Genomic DNA, 21,590 nt, shown 5'->3' with positions numbered 1-21,590 from the left:
GATCAATATTCTCAAGCAACTAAAAGGTAAAGTAATAATTCATGCAAATGCAAAATAAATGTGTTTATTTCTTTCATGATGAAGGAATCAGGCAGATGTCATAACTGGTTGATAGAATTAAAGAAGCATTGATTTATGTAGACTAAAGGAATGTTGCCTGTGTTGCCAGTGGGGTGAGTGGGGAGGTATCTACAGAAGAGAGTCCTCTTGCTTAGCTCACAAAGATCTTTCAGGTGAAGTGCCTGGGAGGTAAGGATTGGTAAAAGTCTGCATGAGCTCCTACACACTGTATGTCCCACAAATTCTGTCCTGATGATTGCACCCAGGAACTACTTGATCTGCATGACATGGGAAGCTATTTCTACTGCCAAATGTTCAGGAAGCTGCGATTCTCAGGCTGAGGTGAGGTTAAGTTCTTCACAGGAGAAGGAAAGAATCCTGACCTCCATCTAGATTTCCCCAGCTTATTGTCTATTCTTGCAGAAAAGAATTTCCAGAGAATATAAAGAGTGAACTAAAGAAATTTTATTTTTAAAAGATGACAGGTGTGTGTGTGTGATAATATACGAATCAGAGTGCTTGCTTGGCATGTCTCCAGTATGAATTCAGTCCTTAGCACCACATGGCTTTCTGATCCATGCCAGGTGTGTACCTGGAGGCCTTCAAGCATCACTGTTTGGCTCTGGAGGCCTCTGAGTACCATGAGGTGACCCCTGTGGCCTCCTTCCACTGCAGGGTTTGTACAGCATTATCTCCTCAGAACCTTGCTCTGAACCATCAGCCAGGTTAACCGCTGGCAATGTCTCCTGGACCTCTGAGAGCTGTTTGGGAAGCACCCCTAAACTAAAGAACTAAACTGGAAGGGAAAATTAACCGCCCAAGTCAGTTGGATAATATCATCTGCCACATAACATCAACTGTGAACCCTGTTCATAACCAAATCCAGCTAGACCTTAATCTATAACAATGTCAAAGCACTGATGAATCCAAAATCTGTTATCATTCAAGTCCTCACAACTCAGAGCGACAGACTCTAGTTCTATGTTACAAGTATTTAAAATATCCTCACAAGGCAACAGTGTGTGCAGAAATCAGTAGAGTCAAAGGCACAAGCCAGGTATTACATGGTGCACTGGATCACTGCTCAGGCCTTCTGGTAACTGGCACTCCATCCTTAGCTCCCACAAAGCACCAGGAGTAATGAAAAAAGAACAAAACAAAACAAAGTAATTCAGCTGCATTAGTGGGTGGGGACAGAAGCTCAGAAAAGTCCTTAGAACTTTCTAAATTGGTCAAGGATGACTTTTAAGCAATAATACTTTTAATATTCATTGAACTGAGTCAATCACTGGAAGAATCAACAAACTCAACTAAAGATTGATGGAAAAAAGAACAAACTTGTCTAAATGTAAATAAAGAAGCTAAAGAATGCAGTAGCAGAACTTGACAGCAGAATGGTTGAAGCTAAGCTAAATTTAGAATCAGTAACCTAGAAAAACAAAGCACATGAAGTCATCAGTAAAAATATTTTTTTAAAAGACATTTTTAGAGACTCACTGACAATATCAAAAGGAAAAAAACGTCTGTACCACAGGAATTCTGGGAGAGAAAATTGAGCTAGGAAAGTATCACTGGTTGAAGAAATAAAATTTGAGAATTTCCCCAGTCGGAGCAGGAAGACTTGTATATTAATCAAGGAGGGCCAAAGAATGGACATAAGCCCAAACAACACCATCAAAAACCATAATGAAATTAAAATGACAAGAACCAAAGTGAGAGGCAGATTAAAGTGACAAGAGAGAAACAAGGACTCACGTACAAGGGAATCAATATAAGATTCATATTATATTTTTTCAAATGAAACTATACAACTAGAGACTGGAATGATATTTCAAAGTGCTGAATAAAAAGGACATCAAACCAAGAGTCATCTATTCTGCTAGATTACCTCTCAGATTTGAGGGAGTAATAAGATCATTCTTGGACAGGTAGAGGGTATTCAAAATTTTGAATGATTTTCTATAAAAATCAAAGGTGAAGTGGAAAAATAACCAAAGTCTTCACAGAAAAAGGAAAACAAATTCCTTCACATAAATAATTTATTTAAATTTTAATGGACTGAATTATGTCAAAAGGTACAGAGTAGCTGGTTGGATCAGGAAACAGAAACCAACGTTCTATTGCTGATGAGAAACACACTTGAAATTTTAAGATAAAGATAAGTTCAGAGTGAAGGGCTACAAGACAATCGTACTGGCTAATAGTAGCCTATAAAAAGGTACACATGTTCATTGTTGTATCAGATCAAATGGCATTCAAGCTAAAATAAGAGATATGGACATTATATACTGGATGATGTATCAATAGATCAAGATAACTTTATTTTTTTTGAACTTTTTTTTTAATCACACCTGGTGATGCTCAGGGGTTACTCCTGGATCTGCTCTCAGAAATTACTCCTAGTGGTGCTCTGGAGACCATATGGAATGCTGAGGATTGAACATGGATCAGCCAAGTGCAAGGCAAATACACTACCTGCTGTATTATTATTACTTTTACACCAAGATGACTTAATTCTTATAAATATATATTCATAAATGGAAGAGACAGCAAAGCTTGTAAAACAAATGCTAATAGACTCAAGGAGAATATCAACAGCAAAACAACAGTAGTGGGAGATTTTAACCTCCCATTCTCATTATTGGACAGTTCAACTAGAAAAACATTGATAGGAAACAAGAGCTCTGAATGAGGAATTGAAAGAATAAGGATTAATAACTACATATGCATTCTATTCCAGTGCATGTCAAATGTTTTCCATGATAGACCACATTTTGAGTATTCATAAAGTAATGAAAATAGAAATCCTAATAAGTACCTCTACCAACAATTTCTTGAGGGCAAAAGTTTACCATAATAAGAAAGCTGGAAAATTTCCTACATTTGGGAACCGAACAACATACTGCCAAATAGCCACTGGGCCAAAGAGAAATGGATGAATAAATCAAAGAAGAAATCAAAGGATTCCTCAAAATGAATAAGAATGAAGACACAAACTCTCAGAACCTGTGGGATATAGAAAAAGCAGTACTAAAAGGGTAGAACTGTAGCACTGTCCTCCCGTTGTTCATCTATTTGCTCAAGCGGGCCCAGTAATGTCTCCATTGTGAGACTTATTGTTGCTGTGTTTGGCATGTCGAATACGCCAGGTTTTGCTGTGCGGGCGAGATACTCTCGGTAGCTTGCCGGGCTCTCCGAGAGGGCTGGCCGCGTGCAGGGCAAACGCCCTACCGCTAGACTATCACTCCAGCCCACTAAAAGGGTAGTTAATAGAAATTATAGGCTTGTATCAATAAACAGAAATAATAAATTGTTCATTATTATTTATTATTAAACATGATTTAATGATTTAGAACAGTAACTGTCACTGTCACTGTCCTCTTGTTCATCGATTTGCTTGAGCGGGCCCAGTAACATCTCCATTGTGATGCTTATTACTGTGTTTGGCATATCTAATACGTCACGGTAGCTTGCCAGGCTTTGCCTTGTGGGCGAGATACTCTCGGTAGCTTGCCGGGCTCTCTGAGTGGGGTGGAGGAATCAAACTCAGGTCGGCCATGTTGGCTGCATGCAAGGCAAATGCCCTACCACTGTGCTATCGCTCCAACCCAAATATAATAAATTATTATTTATATAATAAATGAATAAATTGATTATTACTTGTTATTGATTTCCTCAAATAATCTAACAAGTCGTGGAACTACAAAAAAGGGCAACAAACCAATGCCAACGTTAGTTGATGGAAGAAAATGATAAAAATTATATTGAGGTCAATAATACAAACATCAGTATAAGAAAGCAATAGAAAGGGCCAATGAAATCAGGCATTGCACTGTAGCACTGTCCTCCCGTTGTTCACTGATTTGCTCGAGCAGGCACCAGTAACATCTCCATTGTGAGACTTCTTGTTACTGTTTTTGGCATATCGAATACATCACGGTAGCTTGCCAGGCTTTGCCTTGTGGACGGAACACTCTCGGTAGCTTGCTGGGCTCTCTAAGAGGAGCGGAAGAATCGGTCTTGGGTCAGTTGCATGCAAGGCAAATGCCCTGCTATTTCTCTTGCCCTATGAAATCAGGAACTTTTAAAAAATGATAAGCAATAATGACAAAGCCTTGCCTAGATTTATGAAAAAAGCAGAGAAAATACAAGTAAATGAAATTAGAAATGAAAGAGAAATTTCAGTAGATAGCTCAGAATTACAAAAAGAAGTTACTATGAACATCTCCGTATCACTAAGCTGTATAACCTAGAAGTAATGAATGAATTCTTTTTTTTATTATAAAATTTTTAATAGTGAGACATCATGTGGTACAGTTGTAGACTTACACATTTTTGTGCTTGGGTTTCACTTATACAATGATCAAACACCCATCCATCCACCAGTGCCCATTTCCCACCACCACGGATCCCAGTATCCCTCCCACCCCCCATCCCCCCATCCCACCCTGTCTCTGTGGCAGGGCAAATGAATGAATTCTTAAAATAATCATATAACCTTCCAAAATTGTATAAGGAGGAAGTAGAAAACCTGAACAAGCCATTCACAAGTTAAGAAATAGAAGCAGTGATGAAAAATATAATACAAAAGCCCTGGTTCAGATAGGTTCACTACTGAGTTCTACCAAATCTTCAAAGAAGATTTCATAACTATACTTTTCAAAATATTCCGGAGTATTGAAGAAATAGGAATCCTTTCTGACAGCTTCTATAAAACCAAACTCCAAAACCAAAACCAGAGGTTTTACTTAAAAAATTTGCAGACTGGGGCTGGAGTGATAGTACAGTGGGTAGGGCATTTGCCTTACTCGCAGCTGACCCGGGTTCGATTCCCAGCATCCCATATGGTTCCCCCAAGCACTGCCAGGATTAATTCCTGAGTGCACGAGCCAGGAGTAACCCCTGTACAATGCTGGGTGTGGCCCAAAAAAATAAAAAAAAAATGAAGGTTTAAAAAAAAATTTGCAGACCAAGATCCCTGATGAACATTGACACAAAGGTTCTCAATAATACCTCAACAATATATCTAAAGAATCATACATCATCACCAGTGGGATTCATTCATGACTGCAAGAATGGTTCAATTAATGCAAATCAATGTCATACACCATATCAATAAAAGGAAAGAAAAAAATTGTGTGATTATAAAATAGATGTAGAGAAAGCATTTGACAAGAGTCAACATCTATTAATGATCAAAACCCTTTGTAAAATAGGGATGGAAGGAAAATATCTTAAGATAGCAATGGCCATATATAACAAAGCCACAGCTAATATAATTTTCAATGGCAAAAGTCTAAAATCCTCTTGATCTGAGATCAAGCACAAAGTGATGATGTTCACGTTCCTCGTTGCTATTCAGTTTAATTTGGGAAGTTCTTGCCAAAGCAGTAAGATAAAAATGAGAAGAAAAGTCAAGGGATTCAAGTAGGAAAAGAAGTAAAACTATCACTAGTTATAGATGACATAACGGTGTACATAGAAGATCCTAAGGACTTCATTTAAAAAACATCTCTTAGAAACAGCAAAGTAATAACCATGCCACCGGACCCCAAGCCAGGTTGTTTCACTCGGGGTGTCCCAGAGGGGGGCGGGTGAGACCCCTTCCAGCCACAAGGGACCCAGCCATGGCAGTCAAAAACCTCCAGAACTCAATCACTGCCATGCTCCCAGCCGCTCTCCACACTCTCCGGCCGAGACTCAGCCATGAGTGAACCTATTCCTGGTCTACGCGGTCGCCAACTTCAAAGGACACACCCTACCCATACTCCTCCAAGAGTAGAACACCATATGTGATGGGGTTCAGAGTTGGAGCCAATCAATCTTAGAGGGAAATTTTCCCCCATTTTTTATAATTTTATTTAAATTAACTGTGAGAGATAGAGTGTTAACTAGAATTCATCTGCCTTGCAGGCACTGGGAGGGGTGGGGGTGGGGTTTTATTGGGGTTCTTCGGGGTAAAAAATAAGTATTGGTAAAGGGAAATGTGTTTGATATTTGCATGACTGAGACCTAAACCTGAAAGTTTTGTAGCTTTTCCCACAGTGATCCAATAAATAAATTATTAAAAATAAATTAATCGTCGATTGCCTCGAGCAGGCCCCGGTAACGTCTCTTTCATCCTAGCCCTGAGATTATATTCACGGCTCTTTAGGAGAATGAGACCCATCATTGTTACTGGTATTTGGCATATTTGGAAGGCCACGGGGAGTTTGCCAGACTCTGCCCTGTGGGCAGGCTACATTCGATAGCCTGCAAGTTTGACCAAAGTAGGAATGAGATAATAAGATGTCGCGCGGCCGCAAATGCGGCCGCGCGGTTACAGGATCTGGATTTTATAGTCTCTGAGTCTTGGCCGCTGATGGGATTACACGGCGCCAGGGGGCCAGGTGGTGGGTGTGACCCCCGCCTACTGGAATTTGGAGGATCTGGGTGGAAGATGCTCGACTCCAATTCGAGTAGGCGTGGAGGTCTCGGCCCCGGAACCCGCGTGGCTGTGTCCCTCTGCCAGTACCTTCATGGGTGCGGAGAGTGGTCTCAGCATGGTGGTGGCTGGTCCTGGAGGTCTTCGGCTGCCGTAGCCCTGGTCGGGGCGGGGAGGAAAGCTCAACCCGCTCCCCTCCAAGGGACTCCGGGAAGGAACACCCAGGCGCGGGGGCAGAGACTGCACTGCTCTCGTCCGGGATCTGGATTTTATAGTCTCTGAGTCTATAAAATAAATAAATTAAAATAAATTAACTGTGAGAGCAGTTACAAAGCGTTTGAGTTTAAGTCTCGGTCATACAATGAAACACCCATACCTACACCAGTGCCCATTCTCCACCCTCAAAAACCCCAGTATAATCCCATCCCACACCCTCCTACCTGTGGGGCAGATGATTTCCAAATCACTCTCCTCTATACTTTGATCACATTCAACATTTTGACACCACACCCACCATTATTATTTGGGATTTTACCCCAACACTCAGATCTGTCGAAAAGGCAACAATAGACAATTTGTTTTCTATTGCTGGTCATGAATAATATATGATGTCGCCTGGTTGCAGTAGTGGCTGCGCAATTTTGAAATTCTGAAATTTTAACAATTAAATCTGGAGAGATTTCCTGTCAAAACCTGCTAGGTTCCGAGATCTGTTCCTGAGTCTCTGGGATCATGGTCATTAAGCAGCTTGATCAGAGGCCAGAGAGGCTGTTCGTGGGTGGCAACTTGTAGTCTCTTTGGGGTGGGGAGGAAAGGGCCCGCTCCACCCCCATCCCATGAGGCCCCACGTGTCTCATCACTGTGGGCCCAACCCTAACTGTCCAATGGCCTCTGGAAGATGGCAGCCACCGAGCCACCTAGGAGGAGCAGGCGAAGGGACAACACCCTTTCCCCCCTGGGGTGGCCCAGCAACAGTAACCTACTGCGTGGCCCATACACATTTCTGCCAAAAGCCGCTGGGTTTCGAGATTTGTTTCTCAGTCTCTGGTATCATGGCCATTAAGCAGCTTGATCAGGAGCCAGAGAGGCCGTTCGTGGGCAGTGACTCAGGGTCTCATTGGGACAGGGAGGAAAAGCGCCAGCTCCAGCCCCATCCTGTGAGGACCCATGTGTCTCATGTCCCATGCCCAAACCTCATCGTCCAATGGCCTTAGAGGAAAAAAAAAATATATAAAACACACAAGGCTCAACCTTTAACATGTTAGTGATCTCTTATAGAAGGGCTTAATGACCCTTGGGTGAAATACTACAATCTCATACTCTTTCCTCTAAGCATACTTTTTTGTAGAATTTTTAGTGGTTTTTCATAACAAACAATACAAAATATATTATTTTGGTTCTGCTTTGGGGCAGGGATTGGGGTTCAGGATGGAAACATCTGAAATATGATGGTGGGATTGTGTAATGGTGGTGGGATTGGTGTTTGAATATTAAATGTAATCAAATATTGTGAACTACTTTATAAAATAATATAATATAAAATAAAATAAAGAAATAGCAAAGTAGCAGCTAAAGATCAAAACATAAACATCTGTTATTTTTTCCTCTTTTTCTTTTTGGGCCACAGCCAGTGATGCCCAGGGCGTACTCCTGCTCTGCCCTCAGGGACCACTCCTGGCATGGCTCAGAGGATGCGATTTCAGGTGATAGAACCTGGAGTGGTCATATGTAAAGGACCCTGCCTGCTGTACTATTTCTTCAGCCCCCTCTCTTAAATATTTCTATGCAAAAATGATGAATGAATGCAAAAAAAAAGAAAAGAAAAACTAGAAGAGAAAGAAATAAAAGAGACAACTCCACTTAAAATAGTGTTCCTCAACCTTAAATACCTAGGAATCAATAAAGGATGGGAAAGACTTACACATCTAAAACAATAAATTACTACTGAAAGAAGTAGCAGGAAATACTAGGAAATGGAACAATAATAGGTTGAAAGAATTTCCATTGTCAAGATGACCATCCTATTAATAGCATTGCAAATTCAATTCATTCTCCACCTACATTCAGATGACATTCTTCAAGAATTTGAACAAACACTATGAAAATTTGGGACTATTTTTTACTGGTATCTCTCTTAGGCTAGCAACATTCAGAATCTTAGTTACTGTAGAATCATCTCAGAGGCTGCGGGTGGAGATATCCAACCTGTGAGACTTTGGGGCTAACAAAAGGGTAACTGCTTTTCAGATCACATCAGTTTTATTACCTTTCTAAACTCATTGCCAAGACCCCTCGACTTGACTATTTCACACTGAATTTTGTGCAAATATGGGCATAGCTGTTTCTTTCTCAAGTGGGAGGGGGTCTCCCTACACCTTTCAAAACTGATTTCTATGTCAATAGCAGGAATTATTTTGCACTGTCAGTTATCTATAATTTACTGAGTGGTAATTAAAACACTTCCATAGAAACAGAATCAGTAATGCTGTGGGGGTGTGTTACAGAGTGTAGCTTTCCATTGAAGCAATTTTCTGTACAAGGTTTAAGTGGTAAATGCAGTGATTCTAACCATGTAAAGTACCAAATACCAATTAGGTATAGTTATAGGGTTTTCAGGGTCCTAGATATTATAGATGTTATGGCACATGCCTTGAATAGTATTGAAGGTTTGTCCTTAGAGCCACCTGGTCTCCTGAGCACCTCCAGCTCTAGCTCTGGAGACCCCATGAGTAAGGCTGGGTTGCCCCTGGCAATCTCCGGAACGACAGGCTCAGAGCATCACTTCAGCACATCTTTGAGTCCTTACAGTGAACCAAGGCGCAATTGGTTGAGAATCATTAGGAGGGGCTCTTGGGCCTCCCCTTCAACACTTTTTGAGAGTACCCTATAAAAACAGAAGAAAAAGAATATTCTGGGGCCAGAGACAAGTATAGGGTTTAAGGATCTTGCCTTTCATGCGGCTGACTCCAATTCAATCCCTGGCACTGCATATGGCTACTTGAGCACTTCCAGGTGTTCTCCCCCAAATCCCTCCCCCAAAGCAAAAAATAATAAAAAAACCACTCAAATATATGTATGTATGTGTATTCACTTGCACACTGACTATTGCTCCACCGAATTGAAGTTGTTCATTGTGATGGGCAAAAGGGAGGGAAGGCAATCTGAAGCAAAAAGCAAATTTGTTTCTCACAATGTGCCTTTATATAATGCTTGACTTTTCTCTATTTTTTGTCACAATCATGTATTGCTTTTTCAAACAAAAGACAGGGAATACTTTCCTAAACCTTACTGTGACAAATAATAAGGCAATGGAGAGGGCATTGAATATAGTCTTATAAATAAGTCTTAACAAACCTCTTATAGGTTTTGACAGTTAAGAAGACAAAAACTAAGTAAGATTATGAAAAGTAACATACAATTCAAACCGCATGTTATGAACAATTTGGGAACTTCTTTAGAAAAGCTTTTCTATTTTCAGGCTTATGCAGAAGGAAACAAACCAAACTAACAAGCTCATGCGACCCCGCTCTCAACCTTCAGAGTTACCAACTCTTAGCTAATTTAATTCCTTGCCACCTTTCCTCTTTCCATATTGTATTGAAAAAGATCCTAGAAGTCATATAATTTGCTCTATAAGCAGTTCCTCTGCCGAGTACCTTAAAACATAAGGACATAAAATACATACATAAAACCATAATGATAAAGCAAATTTCAACTAACTCCTGAATGGGTTCTTGGAGAAGGTACGTAAAATTAGAAAAAAAAAATCCAGATGTTTTTGTCTTATAGTTTATTTTAAGTGGGTATCTATTTTCTCTAAAGTCATACATATGACGTCCAAGTGTCTCTCCTCTTCCCAGGAGTGATCGTCTATATCCTGTCCCATGCTGGTTTTGTCCCACGATGGCCATGTGTATCCAGTTCTACATTGTCATTGTCCAGTGCTCTTGATGGCCCACTGACATGTCACTGATATTCTATTTTCTGTCTCTTCTTGCTGCTGCTCACTTCTCTTTGCTCCACTGATTCTTCTTTATTTTCTTTCTGTGTGCACGCTTGTAAGAATCACTATTTTTTTTCCTGCTATCCACCCAGGGCACAGGCAAGGTGTCCCCTCCCTTAGCTAGTTCTAGATATGTTTGGCTACATCTCAGGCGGGTGAAATTTAAAATGTCCAGTTGGATTAACCTAGCACCTCTTATTTCTCCTTACACTTTCATTTTTTAACAATAATGCCATTATCACCTTTAAAAAATAAATTTATCAGCACAGTTTTATCACGTGTTAGTGTGTGTATGTGTGTTTGTGTGTGTGTGTGTGTGTGTGTGTGTGTGTATCTTAGGCCTTGAAATATGTCTCTGAACCAATAAGTTTGTTGTAGCTGCCAAGAAAAATTATGGGAAGATACCACTAATGTTGCAGCTTATGAAACGTGGTTTCCTCTAAGTGGTAGCACTTTTGAGGACCACTCCATCTGGTTATTTTAAAGAAAGGGAAAAGTGTCTCCCCCCCCCCCCCCAACTCCTCTCTGACGGATAGTGCAGACAGTCATCTGGTGTTTATTTTCATGAGCCCCTAATTGTAGCTAATCAAGCATTTACCTTGCATTTGCAAGCTCCTGCTGCAGGTTCATTTTTAGCCATCCTCAGTAAAGAAACATAATTGCAGCAGAAAGGATAGAAATGAACATAAGGAAGAGTAAGAGAGGAGTATTACCACTTATTATTTAAGCATGCTTCCTTTTTTTCTAGCCACTTAGAGATGAGGAAAAGAAAACATCTTAAATGCAATTAACTGAGCGGAGAAGCTATTGACAAGCACCCTTCTTCAAGAAGAAAACCATGGCAGAACTATATTCAGTGTCCTGATTTTCTTCAGCTGGTAAAATTACGGATTTCTCCCCATCCCTTCCCACTGGTGGTGTGGGGATGACCAGGGTCACATACGTGATTGGTGGTGGCACACACCAGGTGTTGCGCATCAGGTGTGATGCTCACACACTTGACCCCTGTCCTTGCTGGGAGGTTGCATACTCTGGTTGCAGTGTGCACACATGGGCTCGCCCTGGGGTTGCACTCCTGGTGTGACACTCACGTATCCTTGGTTGTGGTGTGTGCACACCTGGCTTTGGTGGATCGAGGAATCTCACATCCTGGTGCCTTGCTGGGGGGTCCCAGACCGCAGAGCCAGAACCATGCTGGGCACATGGGGGTGGTGCTGGACATTATTCTTGAAGCCTCATACTTACAATGTTGGCACCTTTGCCAATAAATCATCCGTAGTGCCTGGGATTATATACTTTGTAATCTATCACTCTCAAGCCTAAATCAAATGCAATTGCTCCTAGAACAAGGAAGGAAGGCTTGTATGGCGTGGGTCCACTTACATGCGGGCTCATCTCTCTCTCTGGTTTCCTTTCTCATGGATTCAACCAAGCTCAGCTGAAAGATGAAGTTAAATATTTGGAACCATGGATATAGAGGTTCATCCAACATGTTTTGAAATCGAAGGCGATCCTAAGCTCATTCTCACGCCCCACCTGCCCAACATCAAGGGATGAATGTTAAGTTTTGGGAAGGGAAGCAAAAAATTATACAAAGCTTTTCAACTCTTCTGGGATAAGTGCCTTTCATTTTTGAGTTGCTGAAGGGTGAACTGATATTTTTTCTAAATTACTTTACTTTCTATTTTTAAAAAATGTTTTAATTTAATTTATTTTTTTTTGCATCAGACCGGCAATGCTCAGGAATTACTCCAGGTTCTGCACCCAGGAATTGCTCCTGGTGGTGCTTGGGGCGGAGGGAGGGGGTGACCATATGGGATGCCAAGGAATGAACCCGAGTTGATTTCTTAGAAGGCAAAATGCCTTACCCACTGTACTATCACTCTGGCCCTTAATTTCTATTTTAAAAGACAAAGAATATTCTTTTTTAGATCCATCTGATCTGGCTTTTCAGAATATTAGTGATAGAATGCACGGTAGTTTCTAGACCTTCCATAATGATTGTGTCCATCAATTGCATGCCTCTTATTTAAAAGGAAATGGAAGGAAAGCAATTTGGTTTGATGGATCAGTGGCCGAGCTAGAACCACAAACCACCCACTTGACTCTCTCTTTACTGCTTCCTATAAATATTAGTGCTTCTCAAACAAATGCTTTTCTTCTCTTCAGACCACACTTTCCCCTTCTCAGCATTTTCACCCTTCAGATTCTCTCATTTTTCCCTAGTTAAGAGTTGGTGTATTGTAATTATGTATTCCTTGAATGAAAGCTTAAAAATTCCACTCTTAAGATGATGGTGGTGGTCCCAGAAAATCATAAACTGCTTTCTCTTATGAACAATTCAATTCCATTTTTCTATTATTTTCCCACAAAAAATTAGATATATAAGATACAGAAAGGAAGCAATTATTCTCAAGTCAGTCTTAAGTAAATTAAATAATACTTGTCAGAGATAGATATAAATGCGAAGTAGAGAAGTCTATTCTTAAAAGAAAACACTTGCTTTTTTGTTCTTCATTCATTTATTCCTTGCATAGAGGTTATGGTGTATATTTCAGATCCTAGTCTATTAGGGTGTTGGTGTAAAGAGATTTTTAAGGTCTTGATGTTAAGAGATTTTTAAAGTGGAGTTTAAAAAGAATAAGAGAATATTCTACTTGTATTATCTTTCTTATAATTTTTTAAGAAGAAATAAATCAATTTATTTTGGGGGGGTATTTGGGGTTACAATCAGCAATGCTCTAAATCTGGTTCTGTGCCCTGGAGTGACCTCTGAAAGTGCTTAGGGAATCATATGTGGGATTTAAACTGGGATCAGCATGATGCAAGACAAGTGCCTTAAGCCCTGTACTATCTCTCTGGTCCTTAGTTAAATAAAAAAAAAACTTTTTGGGGGCTGGAGCGATAGCATAGCAGGTAGGGCGTTTGCCTTGCACGCAGCCGACCTGGGTTCGATTCCCAGCATCCTATATGGTCCCCTGAGCACTGCCAGGACTGATTCCTGAGTAAAGAGCCAGGAATAACCCCTGTGCATCGCCAGGTGTGACCCAAAAAAGCAAAAAAAAAACAACCAACTTTTTGTTTGTTTGTTTGTAGGGTCACACCTGGTGATGCTTAGGAATTACTCCTGGCTCTGCATCCAGGGGTTATTCCTGGCAGCATATGGGGTACCAGGGATTAAAGCTTGGTTGGCCACTGTACTATCATTCTGGCCTGCAACTTTACTTTTTTAAATTTTTTTTTATTTTATAAGGTGGTTCACAATATTTGATTATAATTAGTATTCAAACACCAATCCCACCACCATTACACCTTTCCACCACCAAATTTAGGATGTTTCCATCCCAAGACCCAATCCCTGTCCTAAGGCACAACCAAAATAATATATTTTGTATTGTCTGTTATGGAAAGACCTCTGAAAATGCTACAAAAAAGTATTCATAGAGGAGACAGTATGAAGATTGTTCTATTTTGGCAGGGGCCATTAAGACATTCTTTAGAATATCACTAACATGTTAAAGGTTGAGTGACGTGAGTTTCCATATATATATATCTAAAATTATGTATACATGCACATAATTATATATTTATATTTCCCTCTATGATTTATTGCCTACTATTTGAACACCATCAAATGTGGTATGGTACTTATGGAGAATGGGTAGGGGGTATCTTATGATGTGTCGCGCGGCCGCATATGGTCACTTATACATGAACCTCGGCCAGAGTATGTGGGGAACGGCATTGAGCATGGCGGCAGTTGAGTTCTGGAGGTTTTTGGCTGCCGGGGCTGGGTTCCTTGGGGTGGGGAGGGCTCTAACCCACCCCCCTCTGAAGCGCCCTGAGTGAAACAGCCTGGTTCGTAGTCTGGTGGCATGGCTATGGGAGGCTTCATATTATGCTCCCTGCTGGGAGAAAGAACCAGGTGATCTGGATGGTGGCTCATGAGGAGATTATGTGGCGCCAGGAAACTTTACTTTTTTTTTTTTTTTTGCTTTTTGGGTCACACCTGGCGATGCACAGGGGTTACTCCTGGCTCTACACTCAGGAGTTACTCCTGGCAGTGCTCAGGGGACCATACGGGATGTTGGGAATCGAATCCGGGTCAGCTGTGTGCAAGGCAAACTCCCTACCCACTGTGCTATCGCTCCAGCCCCAGGAAACTTTACTTTTTAATAGAAATTTTAGTTTTGTGCTTGTAACTTTATTATCTATTTTTTCTATATCTCAGCTTTATTTTTTTAATTGAATCACCATGAGATACACAGTTTCAAAGTTGTTTATGATTGTGTTTCAGTGGTACAATGTTCCAACACCCATACTTTCACCAGTGACCATTTCCCACCACCAAAGACTCAAGTTTTCTTCTTCCCCTTTGACTCTCCACCGCCTGTGTCTATGGCAGACACTTTCCTTCTTTCTGTTCCTTTCTCTCTCTCCCCTCCGTCTTCCTCCTTTCTTTTGGGCATTATGGTTTGCAATACAGGTATTGAAAGGTTATCATGAATATCCCTTTACATACTTTCAGAATGTATTTTTTGTCCAGAGTGATCACTTCCAACCATCATTGTCATAGTGTTACCTTCTCTAGCCTAACTGCCTTCCCCCCACCCACTGTGGTGTGCTTACAACCCTGACCAGTCCTCCTGGTCCTTGTTTCTACTGTATTTGGGTATTAGTCTCATACTATGTGTTTTTTTTTTATACACCTGACCAATGTTTCTTAACCAAGAAGATACAGAGAAGTGACCCCAGAAGATGGCTTTGATGTGCTAACATGCTCATAAGATTAAATAATGACAAATTCTATTCATAAAGCTTGAGTCGAGAGAAAATAGACTATTAAGTAATTAAGCTGTTGTGGTTTTTATAATAGATCTGAGTGAAACATGTGAATCGCAGGTGAAAGGACAGACATAAAGGGAGAGAGAGCTCAGTGGGCCAAAATATATGCTTTTCATGCAGGAGATCTGTGTTTGATCTCGGGCACCACATAGTTCCTGAGTCAAGTCAGACTTCACCCAACCACACCCAAAACATACAAATCCAGAATCCCTAATACATGCCCAACTTGAGGCAGGGATTTTAGTAATTTAGTAATTAAAATTATTTTGTGACAGGTAAAGGAGCAAACATGATAACCTCTCAGTACCTGTATTGCAAACCATAATGCCCCAAAGTGGGAAGGTGGGGAAGAGAGAGAGAGACAGAGAGATAGAGACAGAGAGAGGCAGAGAGGAAGTAGAGACAGGCTCGGAGGAGGGTGGCGGGAGGGATACTGGGGACATTGGTAGTGGGAAATGTATAACTGAAACCCAACCATCATCAGCTTTGTAACTCTGTATCTCATGGTGATTTGATTAAAAAAATTATTTTGTGGTCTGGAGCAGTAACACAGCGGGTAAGGAGTTTGCCTTGCACGCGGCCAACCCGGGTTCGATTCCTAGCATCCCATCTGGTCCCCTGAGCACCGCCAGGAGTAATTCCTGAGTATATGAGCCAGGAGTAACCCCTTTGCATCGCTGGGTGTGACCCAAAAAAGCAAAAAAACAATTTGTGTATGCGTGGGCTACACTTGGCAGCACTTCAGGTGAGGGGGGTCCTCACTGCTGGGAGTGATGCCGAGGGTCACTCTTGGTGCTGGGAGACTATATCGTGTCAGAAATGGAACTCAGGTCTCCCTCACACAAAGCATGTGCTCCAGCCTTTGAGTCATCTCTCTGGCCCTCATTTGTTGTTGTTTTTCTTTAATTTCTTATTGACTTATTTATTACTGGTTATTATTATGAAATGATAAGCATCAGTATCTGGAATTGTCTGCCCTTTGCCCACCAAAGTCCCAGTACTACTCTTCCATGGAAATGACTCTGTTTCCTTTCTTCCAAACCTCCCCCATTTCTCTAGTAATCATCATTGTTTTCCCCAAGTCTAGAGTTAATTTTGTTGACTCTGGTCAGTTTTTTTGCTTTTAGAAATTCATATCTCACCTGTGAGTGAAACTGTTGTGCTATTGTCTGTCACTTCCTCGTCACTTTACTAGCATTGTCACCTCAAGATCCATCCATCCACTTTGGTCCAGAGAGATAGTAGAGAAGGTAAAGCATTGCCTTGCAGTTGATCACTTTGGCTGAAATTCTTATTTATTCCCTGGTCCCCTGAGCACTGCCAGAGATTAATTATTCCTGAGCACAGAGCTAGGAATAGTCTTTGAGCACAGCTGGGTGTGGTCCAGACCCCCAACTCCTGCAAAAAAAATCCATCTAGTTTGTCCCGAAGATTACAATTCATCTTTTAAAAAATGGTAGAATAGCATTCCATTTAATATATACACCACAGCTTCTTCACCCAGTCTACTGATAGTGGGTGTTTAGGTTGGTTCCGTATTTTGGTGATTATGAATAATGCTACCATGGGCATAGAGATACAAATATCCCTTCACGTTAGTGTTTTCAGATCATTGAGATAAATACCAAAAGTGGTATTTCTGGATCATTTGAAATTAAAAAAAAATTTTGGGGGGTGGTGGTGATGGTGGTGGTATACATACCTGGCTGTGCTCAGGGCTTGCTCCTGGTTCTGTGCAGAGGAATCATGTCAGCTTGTGGGGCTCAAGGGACAGTGAGGGGTGCCTGGGATCTAATCCAGGTCAGCCTCATGCAAGGCAAGCACCCTACCCTCTGTACTATCTCTCTGGCCTCAAGAAAAGACATTGCCAAACTCCTCTGATAGTTTTAGAGTTGAAATAGACTGTCATGAGCTGCAGTGCATGCCTCTTAGAGTCAGATATAGTGTTGAAAACAGAACTGGAAATACATCATAATTTCAGTAGATGGCAGCAGTCTCAAAGGAGATATTTGTGGGGTTTTGGTCTTTTGCTTTTTTCTTAGTATTTTAGTTTCAGGTTTTGACTACAGCTTTAGGTTTTTATTTGCTTGCTTTTTTAATTGATTAATTAATCTATTTATTTATTTTTAGCCTGGTGGTGCAAGTGCTCCTGCATGCAAAACATTAAACTTTCTCTCCAGCCCGTAGTTTTGGATCTGTAGCTTAAGCATGCAGGGTCTGGAGCCAGAGCCTGGAGGCATCAGTCTGTCCCTCAATCGGCACTGCATAGATTGTATCAGACCACCTTTACTTCGGTAAACCTTTCATACTCAACCACTGGTGTCCTCTGCCACCAGTTTCTGTTTCTGATTGCAAGGGCACTTCATCATCAGAATATTTACTATTAGAGTACCAAGAATTACAAATTGTGATGCAAAGATTACCCCAACATGAAATGTTCATCATAGGACATATCCTAATATAATTGGTTTCCACTCAGACCTTCTCTGGCATATATTCCCCAGCTCAACACTAATGGTGAATGTTTCACTGCAATTATTTTGTCAGCCAATTGCAAAGTGAAATTTCCAATTTTGCTAAAAGATGCAGGATTTTATTAAGCTAATGTAAGTGGAAGTCAGATTCTATAGTTATTAGCTTCCAAGAATTGAGGGTCTGACAGAGTTTGATTGTAGCCTAAAAGGAGAAAAACTGGAAAAGATGGTATTGTGGAGGTTTCAGAAAGGGATGATTGGGAATTAAAAAAATCAGGAACAGTCCTGGGTAAAAGTTCTGACATGCTAGTCTGTTTAACAAAGTGTACTTTCTTTAACACCTTGCTGCAAATGTCAAAGGAGAAATGACGAGTGTTCTACTTGTCTATCTTACACTTTGTTTTTCAGCAAAATAAATGGCTAAGGCAAGTCTTGGTTCATTTTTCTGGTCTCAGAATCACTCCATAGTTGCACCTATAATGAAAATGTGGTTAAATAAAAAATAAACTTGTCACAATTTTCGGGGTCTTTTTGGCAGGGTTGTTGGTGCTGAAAGAGTAGTACCTGATTCTGTGTTGAGGGGTCACTGCAGGTGTTGACAGTATGAGGTGTTGAGACTGAATCTGGGGTTAGCTGCGTAGATATGCCCCACCCACTTTACTATCTCTCTGGCCCCCAATTTTCAGTTCCTTTTTTAGATAAAGTCCCAAACTGCATTTCTCTTTACCCCCATTATTTATTATAAAATCTTGTTAATTTAAGTGGATTTGTTTAAAGTAGTCTTCCCCTCCAACCCAACAGGACCAAGTATCCTCAAATACCTTTTTTTCCTGAGTAGCCATTAATTCTACTTTATAAGGACACTTAGGGCTGCCATGCAGGAAGCCATGCTGTATGTTTTGTTGGTGGAGCTGTAAACTGGGCCCCATATTACTGGTCAAGCTTTTTCATTCAGAGGAATCAGAGTACCCTGTGAGAGCTCCTATTCTTCATTCCTGATTTGAATCAGGGAAATGCAGGGTTGGCTCAAGGAAGTTGCTCTCTGGGCTGTGTTAGAGATTGAGCTGTTCATGTAACTGGTTCCTCTTCCTTTAGCCCTTGAGACATGTTTCTTAAAATATAGTACATATACATATAATACGTAGGAAGTGAATCAATTCTCTTTTTTTCTTTTTGGTGATGCGTAGGGGTTACTCCTGGCTCTGCACTCAGGAATTACTCCTGGTGGTGCTCAGGCAACCATATGGGATGCTGGGAATCGAACCCAGGTTGACTGCGTGCAAGGCAAACGCCCTACCCACTGTACTATCGCTCCAGCCTGAAATGAATCAAGTCTAAGGGAGAAGGAGGTCATATTTAAAAGGCAGGGAATCCCTATTTTTTCTTTATGTAGGAGTACTGCTACTTATTCAGCCACTGATTAGCTGATTGAATTGGGCATGAACTCCATCTTACTTTTTTTTTTCATTTTTTAAATAATTTTATTTATTGAATCACCATGAGAGCAGTTATAAAGCTTTTGGGTTTAAGTCTCACTCATACAATGAAACACCCTTACCTTCACCAGTGCCCATTCTCCACCCCCCAAAACCCCAGTATACCCACATTCCACACCCTCCCCCTACCTGTGGGGCAGATGATTTCCACATTACTCTCTCTCTACTTTGATTACATTCAATATTTTGACACCAGACCCACCATTATTATTTGGGATTTTACCTCAACACTCAGATCTGCTGAAAAGGCAAGAGTAGACAATTTGTGTTCTATTGTTGGTTATGAATAACATATAATGTCACGTGGCTGCAGTAGTGGTGGTGCAATTTTGAAATTCCAAAACTTTAACACTTAAATCTGGAGGGATTTCTGCCAAAACCTGCTGAGTTCCGAGATTTGTTTCTGTGTCTCCGAGATTATGACCATTAAGCGGCTTGATCAGGAGCCAGAGAGGCTGTTTGTGGGTGGTGACTCGGGGTCTTGTTGAGACGGTGAGGAAAGGGCCGGCTCCACCCCCATCCCGTGAGGCCCCATGTGTCTCATCACTGTGGGCCCAAGCCTGACTGTCCTATGGCCTCTGGCAGATGGCAGCCAAGGGGGAGCAGGCGGAGGGACAGCACGATTTTCCCCCTAAGGTGGCCTGGCGACGGTAACCTGCTGTGGGTCCAGACACATTTCTGCCAAAAGCCACTGGGTTTTGAGATTTGTTTCTAAGTCTCTGGGATCATGGCTGTTAAGTAGCTTGATTAGGAGCCAGAGAGGCTGTTCGTGGGCGGTGACTCGGGGTCTCATTGGGGTAGGAGGAAAGGGCTGGCTCCATCCACATCCTGTGAGGTCCCACGTGTCTCGTTAGGCTCAAACCTGGCTGTCCAGTTGCCTCTGGAGGATGACGGCTACCGGGCTGCCGGGGGGAACAGGCCAAGGCACGAAACCTATTCCCACCTGGGGTGGCCTGGCGCTGATAACCTACTGCAGGGACTGGACGCATTTCCGCCAAAAGCCGTTGGGTTTCAAGATTTGTTTCTGAGTCTCTGGGATCATGGCCGTTAAGCAGTTCGATCAGGAACCAGAGAGGCCATGCCTCCAATTATATAGCTGAGTTGGAGGTGGTTTGTGGGTGTGTCTCCCACATACCTAACTTTTGGCCATTTACTTTCTTGGTAAACTTTGCCCCAAGTTTTTGGGGTCTGACCAAAGTCACAGCAACAATTTTGGGGTATCTGGAAGTTTGAAGGTGCCATCAGGCTGCTGATGTACTTGCCTCACAGGTACAGATTGAACTGCTGGCGGCACCATATCCCCTATCCCTACTTTTTTTTTAATGGGAAAAGTTGTTAAAGGCTCCTTCTGCATAGGGGGTGGGTATTATTATTAGCATTCCCTTCTTCATACTTAATTTAGAAATATTATATGTGTTCATTTAGTAAATTGGGTGGCAAGGATATGAGGGAGGCTTTAGCTGGGAGGCTCTTGTGACGACGGAAACAGGTCATTTAAGCCTAAGTGAAGACTGGTAAAAAAGTGTTAAGAAGTGACTGACTTTGAAGGTTATTGAAAGCTAATCCAACATTGATCCTGAGGCATGGGCTATGTGATATGGAGAAGAGGAGAAAGATAGCTCTGAGGTTTTGGGCTACTGGAAATAGAGAACTTCCACACAATGACATGGGGAAGATGTGACTCAAGCATGGGAGAAATTTAGCAGTTCAGATTTGAATATATTAAAGATTAATATGTTGGTTAGTTGCCTCCCAGTAGTGATGTCAAATAGACAGTTGAAAATATAAGCTTAGAAATTAGGCAAACACCCTAGGCTGTCCTTAGAAATGGATTGTCATCGCAGATAGATGGCAAATGGTTCAAGTCACACTGACTGATGAGACCCTATTGCCTTGTTCTCCAGGGGTCAGAGAAAAAGTCTAGGTTGAAGTACAGACATATATGTTTGATGTTAGGTGGGGTTATATGAGGATCCAGACATTTAAGAGTGAGTTGGGGCTGCCAGAGAGGAAGAAGGGAAGCCAGGAGGCTGAGCTGGAACTAACAGAGGAAAGGCTCTATTAAAGGAGAGAAGAAATAATTAAGTGCTGTAACTGATCACAGATGATGTGGGCTGAGAACTCGGCATGGGGTTTAACAACTTGGTTGTCTCTGATAACCTTAACATGAGAAGCTTTATTTCATGAGGGTTTTTCAGCTAAACCCTGATTTAATAAAGTTCTGAGAGAATAGGAAGAAAATAATTGAAAAGGGGCAGAATAGACAACCCTTGTGGTGGAGCACATGC

Source organism: Sorex fumeus, unplaced genomic scaffold, assembly GCF_029834395.1.
Source record: "Sorex fumeus unplaced genomic scaffold, SorFum_2.1 ptg000072l, whole genome shotgun sequence".
Classification (NCBI taxonomy): Eukaryota; Metazoa; Chordata; class Mammalia; order Eulipotyphla; family Soricidae; genus Sorex; species Sorex fumeus.
Note: the sequence above shows the minus strand (reverse complement) of the source record.